We start from the raw sequence: 10,273 nt of genomic DNA, 5'->3' as shown, positions 1-10,273 counted from the left end.
GTGAAATATTTAAAAAGTCAGTAACTCAATGCAAACAAGTAGTTCTTTAAAGCTTTAAAAAGTTAAATAATATTGGCACACTCTCAGTCATACTAGGATTGAGAGAGAGGGAGGGAAGAAGAGAGAGAGAGAAAGAGAGAGAGAGAGAGAGAGAGAGAGAGAGAGAGAGAGAGAATAAATTTAAGAGACAAAGGGACATTACAATAGATACAAATGAAACTGAGAAAAGCACAAGGACATGGAAAATCTAAAAAAAATGGATGAATGTTTAGAGGTACATGATCTCTTAAATTAAATCAACATAATATAATTTGAACAGCTATATAACAATCACCAAGACTGTTACAATATTTTTTAAATCTCCCAAATAAAAACAACCCAAGTCTAAATAGATATATTGTTGAATTCCACCTAATAGTTAAAAAAAGAACTAAAAAGTGATACTTCTCAAACTATTCCATTAAATAAGGAAGGAAAAATACATGTCAATTATTTTTACGAAGCTGGCATTATCCTGATACCCAATCTAAACAAAGACAACAACAACACACATACAAAAAAAAATAGACCAATCAACATTACGATCAGTTGCAAAGATTATCAACAAAATACTTGCAAAAAGAACTCAAGAAAAGATCTTTAATTGTGATCAAGTAAACTTTACTCCAAATAGGATGGTTCAACACAAAACAGTAATGTCATACAACACATAAAGAGATCAAGTCAGAAGGCCTTCTATACTTAGAGAAGGGAGGAGATGTCAGGGGTAGCCCTGTTTATACACTGAAGGCCTAAAATCAGCCATAGGCCTAAAATCAGCAATAGGCCTGTCATACTTGTACACTAACACCAAGTCTTGGGTCTCTGTGGAAAAACATTGAAACAGATGGCTATAAGCTATTGTAGACAGGCAGCTTTTGTGGAAATTTACAAGCCTGAGTAGTCATAGACCTTGTAACTAGGAAGCTTTGGCAGACAATACCAACTTAGATAAGGACAAGTGAATCATAGGCAGAGTCATAGTTACCTGTCCCCTGAACCTTCACCCAGCCGATACCCTGTTCTGAAAGATATCTGTATTCCTCCTGAACACCCATGCTCCAGTGTCATCTCCTTCCCCACATCCTGCCTTTTTGTGTTTATAACCCCTGTGAGAATAAGTAAAAATTATGATATGAAATAAATAAATAAATAAATAAATAAATAAATAAATAAATAAAATAAGAAAAACCTTTAGAATACATTAACTCAACACAACTCTATTCTCCACCAATGAAAGGGCTGAGTGCTGTTAGAGAGTATCTGAGGCCTATAGTAGAGATTCCTCCGCCTGTTGTACAGTGCCATCATTGTATTCTTAAAATACATTTATTTGTAAACACTTTTTGTTCTGTTACTATGAAACTACTTTCTTATTGGAATATTAAATTTAGGATGAGTTATATCAATGCTCACAAGCCATCATTCAGTCACTCAAATTTGACTCCAGAATAAACTCTTATTCCCTTTGAGGTGAGAACTTAATTTTCCCCATCAATACCAGCTATGTCTCTCTTGAGAACATACCCAAGGAACTATATCCTTCTACAGGGACACTTACCCATCCATGCTCATTGCTGTTTTGTTCACAATAACAAGGAACTGGAATCAGCCTCTATGTCCAGCAGTAGATGAATGGATTCTGAACATGCTGAAATTTATGCAACTTTCAGGGATGGATGGAATTGAAAACATTAGACTAAGTGAGGCAAGCCTAAGCTTATCAAGAAAAACACAGAACAGTCTCTCATATGCAGAGTTTAGCTTCTCATTTTCACATAGACATGAAAGAATGTTCTGGGAAACTAGTACTAAGGCTATGAGAAGGAGAAAACTATTTTCAGCCTGAAACACCCAGTATTTAAAACTCAGTAAATGCCATATATGGCTTATTCAAAACAGTAAATGTCACTGATAGATAGGTGGCTAGAAAACAGTACTGCTCTTACAGAGATCATAGTTTGGTTCTCAGCATTCACATCTGGTGACTCCCAACAACCTGTTACTGCAAAGATGCATGTACACACACAGAAACACACAAAATTAGAACCCAAAAGTTATGATTTACTGAATTGGCGTCTGGTCATTTTTTGAGCTATTTTAAATCTTTTCTTTTGTTCTGTTACACTACCCTAATTTACTTCCAGATTTATTTCCCTTTCTGACTAGTAATGCTGGAGAAATGTTTTTGATATTCTGTTTCTGCACATTTCCAAACATTCTGCTATTTCAACTTAGCTGCACTTTTGTTTGAAGCCTTTCATTAGTTCTCATTATTTAGATATTCTAAACAAAATAATGCATAAATTAAAAAGAAAGAACAGAAGGCATTCACAGTTTAAAAACGTCACCAATTTGGGCTCTAAAACTTCTAAAATTTAATATATTCAGTTCAAGTATAAAGAAACAATTTTTTCAATAATGGCAAATTTCTCCTAAGTGAGAGGTATCAGACTGAGCAGAGTATTTCTAATTTATAATGAGTTTGTCATTGATGGTTTCCCCCTTGGCTCAGTTTCCCCAAGCTGAGAAGAAACAAAAGAAAATTAAAATTACTGAAACTGTATCAAAAACAAACAAAATTAACTCACAATAGATAGTTTCAGGCATTTTGAATTACTTTTAAAATTTACTTTTATTTCATGTGCATAAGTGTTTTGTCTGCATGTATGTGTGTATAGCACTTGTGTTTCTGGTGTTCCTGGAGGTCAGAAGAGTGTTACAGGCCCTCTAGAAGTGGAGTTGAAGAGAGTTGTGAGCCACCTTGTGACTAAGCAAGGTAAACCTGAGCTGAACCTAGATCCTCCATTTCTCTAATTCCTATGTCTTTGGCACTTAAACTTGGTCACATCTGTTTCTTGGTGTGAGAGTGTGTACACATGCCATGGCACACACACATGTAGGTAAGAAGAGAATTCTCAAGAGTCAATTGTCTCCTCCTGCCATGTAGAAGTTTGGGGTCAAACTCCAATCAGCAGGCTTGTCAGAAAGCAACTTTACTCAGTGAGCTACCTTGCTGACAATGTTTGGACCTTTTCTCAAATGAAAGCATATTCATTTTCATTATGATACAACACATAAATCACATATGTATTTATAAAGGTATCTGCCCATGGCCCAATAATGTATTTTCTATTTCTCTTCCCTTGAGACTACTTCAACCAACAAAAATATGAAGTTTTATTAGCACCTTCTTTTTGTATCAGATAGTGCTGTATTACTCATGTGAAAAGAAGTCTGTGTGTCTGAAAATAATGGTACCTTTCTGAAGCCTGGGACTGTTTTCTTCTCTTCCTTTAGAACACTGGTTGTGATGAACTCCATATCATCACAAATTGTTTTAGGACACATTCTTTTCAGTTTTCATTAACTATGTATTCAGTGGATGAAAAGAAGATTGTCTTGTGTCTTTAATAAAAGGATATTGTGTGAGATCTAAGAATGTATTTTCATCTCTTCTTCCTTCAGAGCATTGGCTTGTGATGCACCTTTCTTCTAGCATCGACACATTTTGTTTTGTAAGCACACAGAGCTGGGTGCTCACAAATGCCACATCCTCTCTATGGCAAGCTTGTTTGAGCCTTTGAAGTAGGAAGCGTCCAAGTCATAAACAAATACTCTTCTCTTCCCTTCCATGAGAATTCTTAGAGTATCATGCATTGTTCATGCATCATTGGCGAAAAGGCTATGCCCACACATCCCTTAGTTCTCATAGATGTCTTCACTGTACAAAAGGAAGCTTCCTTGAACCTCTAGAAAAGGAAGCTGTTCTACAGAACAGCATGAGAACGTGTATTCCTTCCACTCCAAGACATAGCCTTACATGTATCTTTCAAACAGCGTCAATGCAAACTGTTTGATAAGAACACATAATACTCATAAGCTTTCTGTTCGCTATATGAAAACACCTTGGTTTTATCTTTTTAAAAAAGACATAAAAGAATGCTGGATATTGTACACCCTAAGTGATGTACTTTTTATGCTACATCATCAAAAACCATATTACAAGCCCACCTTGCATAATGTTCATACAGTTTGCTACCACAATCTCTCCTTGTGAGAAACAACTTCTTTGTGTCTTTGGGAAAGGTATACAGTCAAAAGCATATTTGCTCCTTACATTGGCAGAAATGTGTTTCATCTTTCACCCAGCATACACACAGATAAGCACCTATTCCTAAGAGTCATAGTAGTTACAATTGGTATTTGAAATGATGCTTGTTTGAGCCATTCAAAAGAGGAAACCTACCAGCAATCTAAGACTGTTTCCTACTTCTAATCAAGTGGCAACTTTCAAGTGTTGTTCATCTATCATCTGCATCCACACAGCTGTTTTGTAATAACAAATTCCTTAATTCTCCTAGCACCACATTCACTATATGAACATAAGCTCATTTGTGTTTTTGAAAGGAAACTATTTGAACCATAGTTCTGTTCTTCTTTTTGCATGACATCACTTAGTTTGAGGTACATTGTTCACAGAGCATCAGCATGCATAGACTATTTTATAAGAACACACTCCTAAGGTCCTCTTAGTATCAGATTTAACACTGCCAAGCATCATGTGTGGTTCTTTGAACAGTAAACATTTTTAGATTGCAGAAATGTTTTCTTTTTCCCTTTTATGAGATCCCCTAGCCTGTGAGGTATCTTTCATCAGCAACACACGTGTTTAATAAAGACACACTTCTGAGTACTCAGCAATGTGCTATTCATTGTATAAAAATATGCCTTTTGTGTCATTAAAAACTTTTCTATCACAAGTTCTGCAGCCAACCAATGACTAGCCCAACTTGAGGTCTATAATATGAGACGGAGCCCATGTCTGGCCCTGCTTGAAAAGCCAGGAACCAAAGGCTGGACAGAAACCTAGGAGAGAACCAAACATGACTGGCAAAACCCAAACAAAGCAACCAACAAAAGTCAAGAAAATGATTCTTAATGATATTCTGATATTCTCATAAATTGGTTCCTAGTCCAATTGTCATGAGAGAAGTATCATCCAGCAACTGATGGGAGCAGATGCATAGACCCAGAGCCAAACATTAAGCAGAGCCAGGGTATCTCCACAGAAGAGGTAGAGGAAAGATAGCAGGAGTCAGAGGGGTTGAGGATACAGAATCAACCAAGCAAGCCTCATAGGGGATTACAGAGACTGAAGCAGCAATCATGTTGCTGGGGCCTACAGGGGCCTGAGTTAGGTCCTTTGCATGTACGTTACAGTTGTATAGCTTGGTGTGAGATGTCTAACAGTGGGGAGGGGTGTCTCTGACCCTTTTGCCTACTCTTTGGTCCCTTTTCCTCCTACTAGGTTGCCTCATCCAGTCTTGACATGAGATTATGTGCCCTAGTTTTATTGGACTTGTAACTTGTTATGTCTGTTTGGTTAATAACCCTGGGGCAGTCTGGAGAGGCAGAGACAGGTGGTCTCTGAGTTTGAGGCCACCTTGGTCTACGACTTCCAGGACATCCAGAACTACACAGAGAAATCCTGTCTTGAAAAACAAACAAGTAAAAAGAAAATTTCCCTGGAGATTGATGGCCAGCCAGCCTAGCCAAAATGGTAAGCTTCAGACTCAGTGACAAATCCTGTCTCCAAAACAAAGGTGGTGAGTAACTGAGGAGATACCCAAGGCCTCCAAATGCATGCACGTCTGGGCACACACCTCACTGGTAGGCCCCATTAGCTCACCTAGCATCAGCCAACACTTTGAATCCTGAGGGTTGAGCCATTGTCCAGTGAGATGATGACCTATATGACCTGGGAATTTTTTTCTTTTTCCTTTTTGGTAATATTAGTGTTTGAATTTTCAGGGCTGTATATAACATGTAAACACTCTGCCTTCACCTGCCTCGAGAGTCTTTTAGATTAGGTTTTTAATGCTGGGTCTAAGTTGAGCTTGTTTTGTAGCTGCATTAGTTTCTTTATTGTTCTGAAGAGAAAGACACCTAAAAGAAGCAACACATGGGAGGATTTCCTTACTCACTTTGGGAGAGCCTAGTCCATCCTAACAGGGAAGCTGTGGTGGAAGTCACAGTAGCTTGTGGCTGCAGCAGCACAGCTGTTAGGATGATCCACACTTGGTAACCAGGAAAGAAGTAGGTTGGGTTAGGACTGGGTTTGAGCTATAGTGAATAAAGACTATTCCTCCAGCTCAGCTCCATCTTCTAAAGGTTCCTTCCTGAAACAACACCACCTGTTGCTTTAAGGTTTTCTGTATTTAGTACACTGGACTATAGTTTTGACATATAGCCTTTATGATGTAGATATACTTACCCTCGAAAACCAGTTTTCTAGTTTAGGGTTTGTGTTTTGTTTTTGTTGTTGTTGTTGTTGTTGTTGTTGTTGATTTGGGGATGGAGGAGTTGTTGGTTGTTTTTCTTTTTTAATCATAAGGAATGCTGGATTTCATCAAAGACTTTTCTCTGAATGAAATAATCTATGATTTCTGTTCTTGAGTCTATTTCTGCATTACATTTACTGATTTGCACACCTCAAGCCGTCTCTAGAATACAGCTAACTTCTTAGTGATCCTTTTGGTGTGTTCTAAAACTCCATTTGTAAGTATTTTATTGAGAATTTCTGTATCTATGTTCATTAAGCTCTCTAATTTTCATTTTGTTTATTTTACCCTTATCTGTTTTGATTAATGGTAATACTGGCTTCCTAAAGGGGTTGCCATCCCATAGTCACAAATTCTGACCCAGAATTGTTCCTGTCTAAAAGAACTGCAGGGAAAAAATGGAGAAGAGACTGAGGGAAAGGCAGTCCAGTGACTGGCCCAACTTGGGATCCATCTCAAGGTGAGATTCCAAGGCCTAACACTATGACAGATGCTATGGTGTGCTTACAGACAGGAATATAGCATGGCTATATAGAGGCTAAATAAAAACTGACTGAGACAGATGCAGATACTTGCCCCAAACCTTTGGACTGAAGTCAGGGACCCCTGTGGTTGAATTAGGGAAAGACTGGAAGAAGCTGAGGAGGAGGGCATGACCCCATAAGAAAACTAACAGTCTCAACTAACGCGGACCTCTGAAATCTCTCAGACACTGAGCCACCAATCAGGCAGCATACATGAGCTGGTCCAAGGCCCCTGACACATACAAAGCAGAGGATGGCCTGGTCTAGCTTCAGTGTGAGAAGATGTGCCTAACCCTGGAGAGACTTAAGGCCCCAGGGAGTGAGGAGGCTTGGTGGAGGGGTCAGGGGACATCCTCCTGAAGACAGGGGGAGGAGAAAGAACTGTGGGAGGATGTACTGGGATGGAGGCAATGACTGGATGGAATAAATAAATAAATAAATAAATGTATGTTTAAAAAATAGTATGGAAGCATTTCTTCATTTTCTATTTTATGAAATAATTTGAGAATTATGCTATCTCTATTTCAAATGTCTGACAGCATTCTACTGTGAATCTCTTTGGGCTTGGAACTTCTATAGTTGAAAGACTTATTATTATTATTATTATTATTATTGGCTCAATGTCATTGCTTTTATAGATCTGCTAAAATTATTTTTCATGATTTAACTTTGGTAGGTCATATTCATTCATTTCTGGTAGATTTCCCGGTTTAGAGGGATATAAGTTTTAAAAGTATATCCTTATGGTCTTCTAAATTTCACTGGTATCTGTTGTATTGTTTCCTTCTTTGTTTATAATTTTGTCAGTATATATCTTTTCTCTCTTTCTTTCAGTTAGTTTAGCTAAGGGTATATTGATACTGTTTATCTTTTCAAAGAACAAATTATTTTTATAATATTTTTATTGGTTCCTTGAGTTTTTTACAATGTGTTTTGATTATACCTACCTTTATCTCCCAACCTCCTTTCCCAGTCATCTAATTTAATCTCCTCTAAAAAAAAAATTGAGATCAGTATTTGTGCTACTCATAGATTTTTGGTGGACTCCACTACAGCGTGCCCAACAAACCAGAGGCTACACACTTTTTTAAAAAACTAATATTAACTCCCCCAAGAGTTAACGATAGCTCTGATATAGTGGTAAGTGCCCAACATCCTTCCCCATGCCAGGATTTCATCTGTCTTTGGCTTGCACGTCTTGTCCATATTGTCATAACTCTTATTGTTGTGTTCATAGACTCAGTTGCCCTGTTATGACCAAAAGACATCATTTCCTTGTAGTTATCTACTGCCTCTGGCTCTTACGCTCCCTCCACCTCTTCTTCTACCATGGTCCCTGAAGGGTTGTGATACATATACACACAATTTAGGCTGAGCACTCTGTCGTTTCTTCTCTATAACTTGGCCACTTGTGTGTCTCTGTGTTAATTAACATCTACTATAAATAAAAGCTTCTCTGATGAAGCCTGAAAGATGTATTGATCTACGGATATAATGATAAGCATTGGGAATTAGTTTACTACTATATCCATTATGAAAATAATGATAATAGATTCTCCTCTAGGGTCTATGTCCTTTCTAGACATAGGTTCTTGGCCCAATAATAGGGCTAGGAATAATTTTCACATTGAAAGGTAGGACTAAAATCCGAACAGAAAATTATTACATCCCTGATATACATGCCACTTTTGAAGGCCAGTCATTGTTGTAGCTCATAAGGCTCAAAACTGGGTAAGATTGACGACTATTCTTCTCTGGTAGTATGCATAGTACTTCCTAGCACTATAAAAGCTATTCAATAGAAAAGAAACTTCCATGTTAGAATCAGCTTGATTTCTACATGTTCTATTACTTAAGAGCATGGTATCTCCAATAATAGGATCACCAAGCTCTACAGGGTAACCAAAAGCATTGGCAATAGCCTATAGTAATTGATAGTCCTTGAGACCTTACTGGTCAACAATTCCCAAAGAAGTAACCTATTTTAAAAGTAGAGATGGCTCAGTGATTAAGAGCTCTTCCAGAGGTCCTGAGTTCAATTCCCAGCAACCATATGGTGACTCACAATCATCTGTAAAAGGGATCTGATGCCCTCTTCTGGTGTGTCTGAAGACAGCAACAGCATACTCACATACAATAAATAAATAAATAAATAAATAAACAAACAAATAAATCTTTAGCAGTAGGCCTTTTATTTGTTTCCTATGGTGTCTAGTAGGAACACTTTTGCCATATCATTATGCAACTCTATTTAACCTGTGTGCTTATGTGTGTATGTGGGGGGAGGGGTCTTAGAAAAAAATTATTTAAAAGTTAAACTATTAATAAAAAATAAAGAGAAGGTGACCACAAAACCTCACTGTGACTAGCTAAGGAGTTATTGTTATTTTTAGCTGTTAGGAAAGGTAGAATCAGTTTTCTTTGAATAATGAGAACCATGGTAGGTCAGACCCTATTCTCAAGACTAGGTAAGCAAGACAAATTGGACTCAATGGGGAAAGAAGGGGACAAAATGGGGAAAAATCTTTATGTTGGTTCTAATACTATTTGTGTTAATTTGGCTTCCAAAATCATACAGTAACCTGCACATCTGCGCTAAGGGTCCCTGTCCCCACTTGACTCTGATTGGGAAGTAAAGTTGCCAGTGACCAATGACTGGGCAGGGAGACAGAAGGAAGTAGTGATCTGAGGACAAGACCCCACTCAGCTAAGCTTATTGTTTGTGTTTGCAGATGAACAAGGAATAGTTTGGACTTTTAATCTGGAATGAACTACAATCCAGAAATGGAATGCGCACTTGTGATCCAGTTCTTGAGGCTGGAAGACACAAACTTTTGATCTGGATCTTGAAGAATGGTGGCCATGAAAAGCTTAGGCCCAGACTAGGGGATCTCTTGAGTTCAAGGTCTATCTACAGAGCATGTTCCAGGACAGCCAAGCTTAGGCAGTGAAAGAGTTGGAAACCAGATAGCTGGTGATAATGTAATAGATCAAGAAAGTCATGTTCCAGCTCCAGCAAGCAGCAGAACTCAGCAGCTTTGGCCATGTGGCTCTGTCTTTAGAGTCAAGGAACTATGCTCATAAAATGCTGATTCACTGAATAATCAAAGGGGAACCAAGGGTAAATGATTGAATTGATATGCAAATCCTAAGGAAGTGGCTTATGAGAAATATAAGTATGGGCTTCGGTCTGCAAGAAGGAAAGCTATCTGGAGCAGAGCACAGAACACAGAACACAGAGCTGTCAGCTTGCATCCAACATCAACTCTGAGTCATCCTTCTGATGGTCCCAAACAATAAATACTCCTTCCTCAGGACCCTGACTCAGCTGAGGCTGGTTCTCCTCCTCCTCCTCCTCCTCCTCCT

Source organism: Grammomys surdaster, unplaced genomic scaffold (genome assembly GCF_004785775.1).
Source record: "Grammomys surdaster isolate TR1022 unplaced genomic scaffold, NIH_TR_1.0 140, whole genome shotgun sequence".
Lineage (NCBI taxonomy): Eukaryota > Metazoa > Chordata > Mammalia > Rodentia > Muridae > Grammomys > Grammomys surdaster.
Note: the sequence above shows the minus strand (reverse complement) of the source record.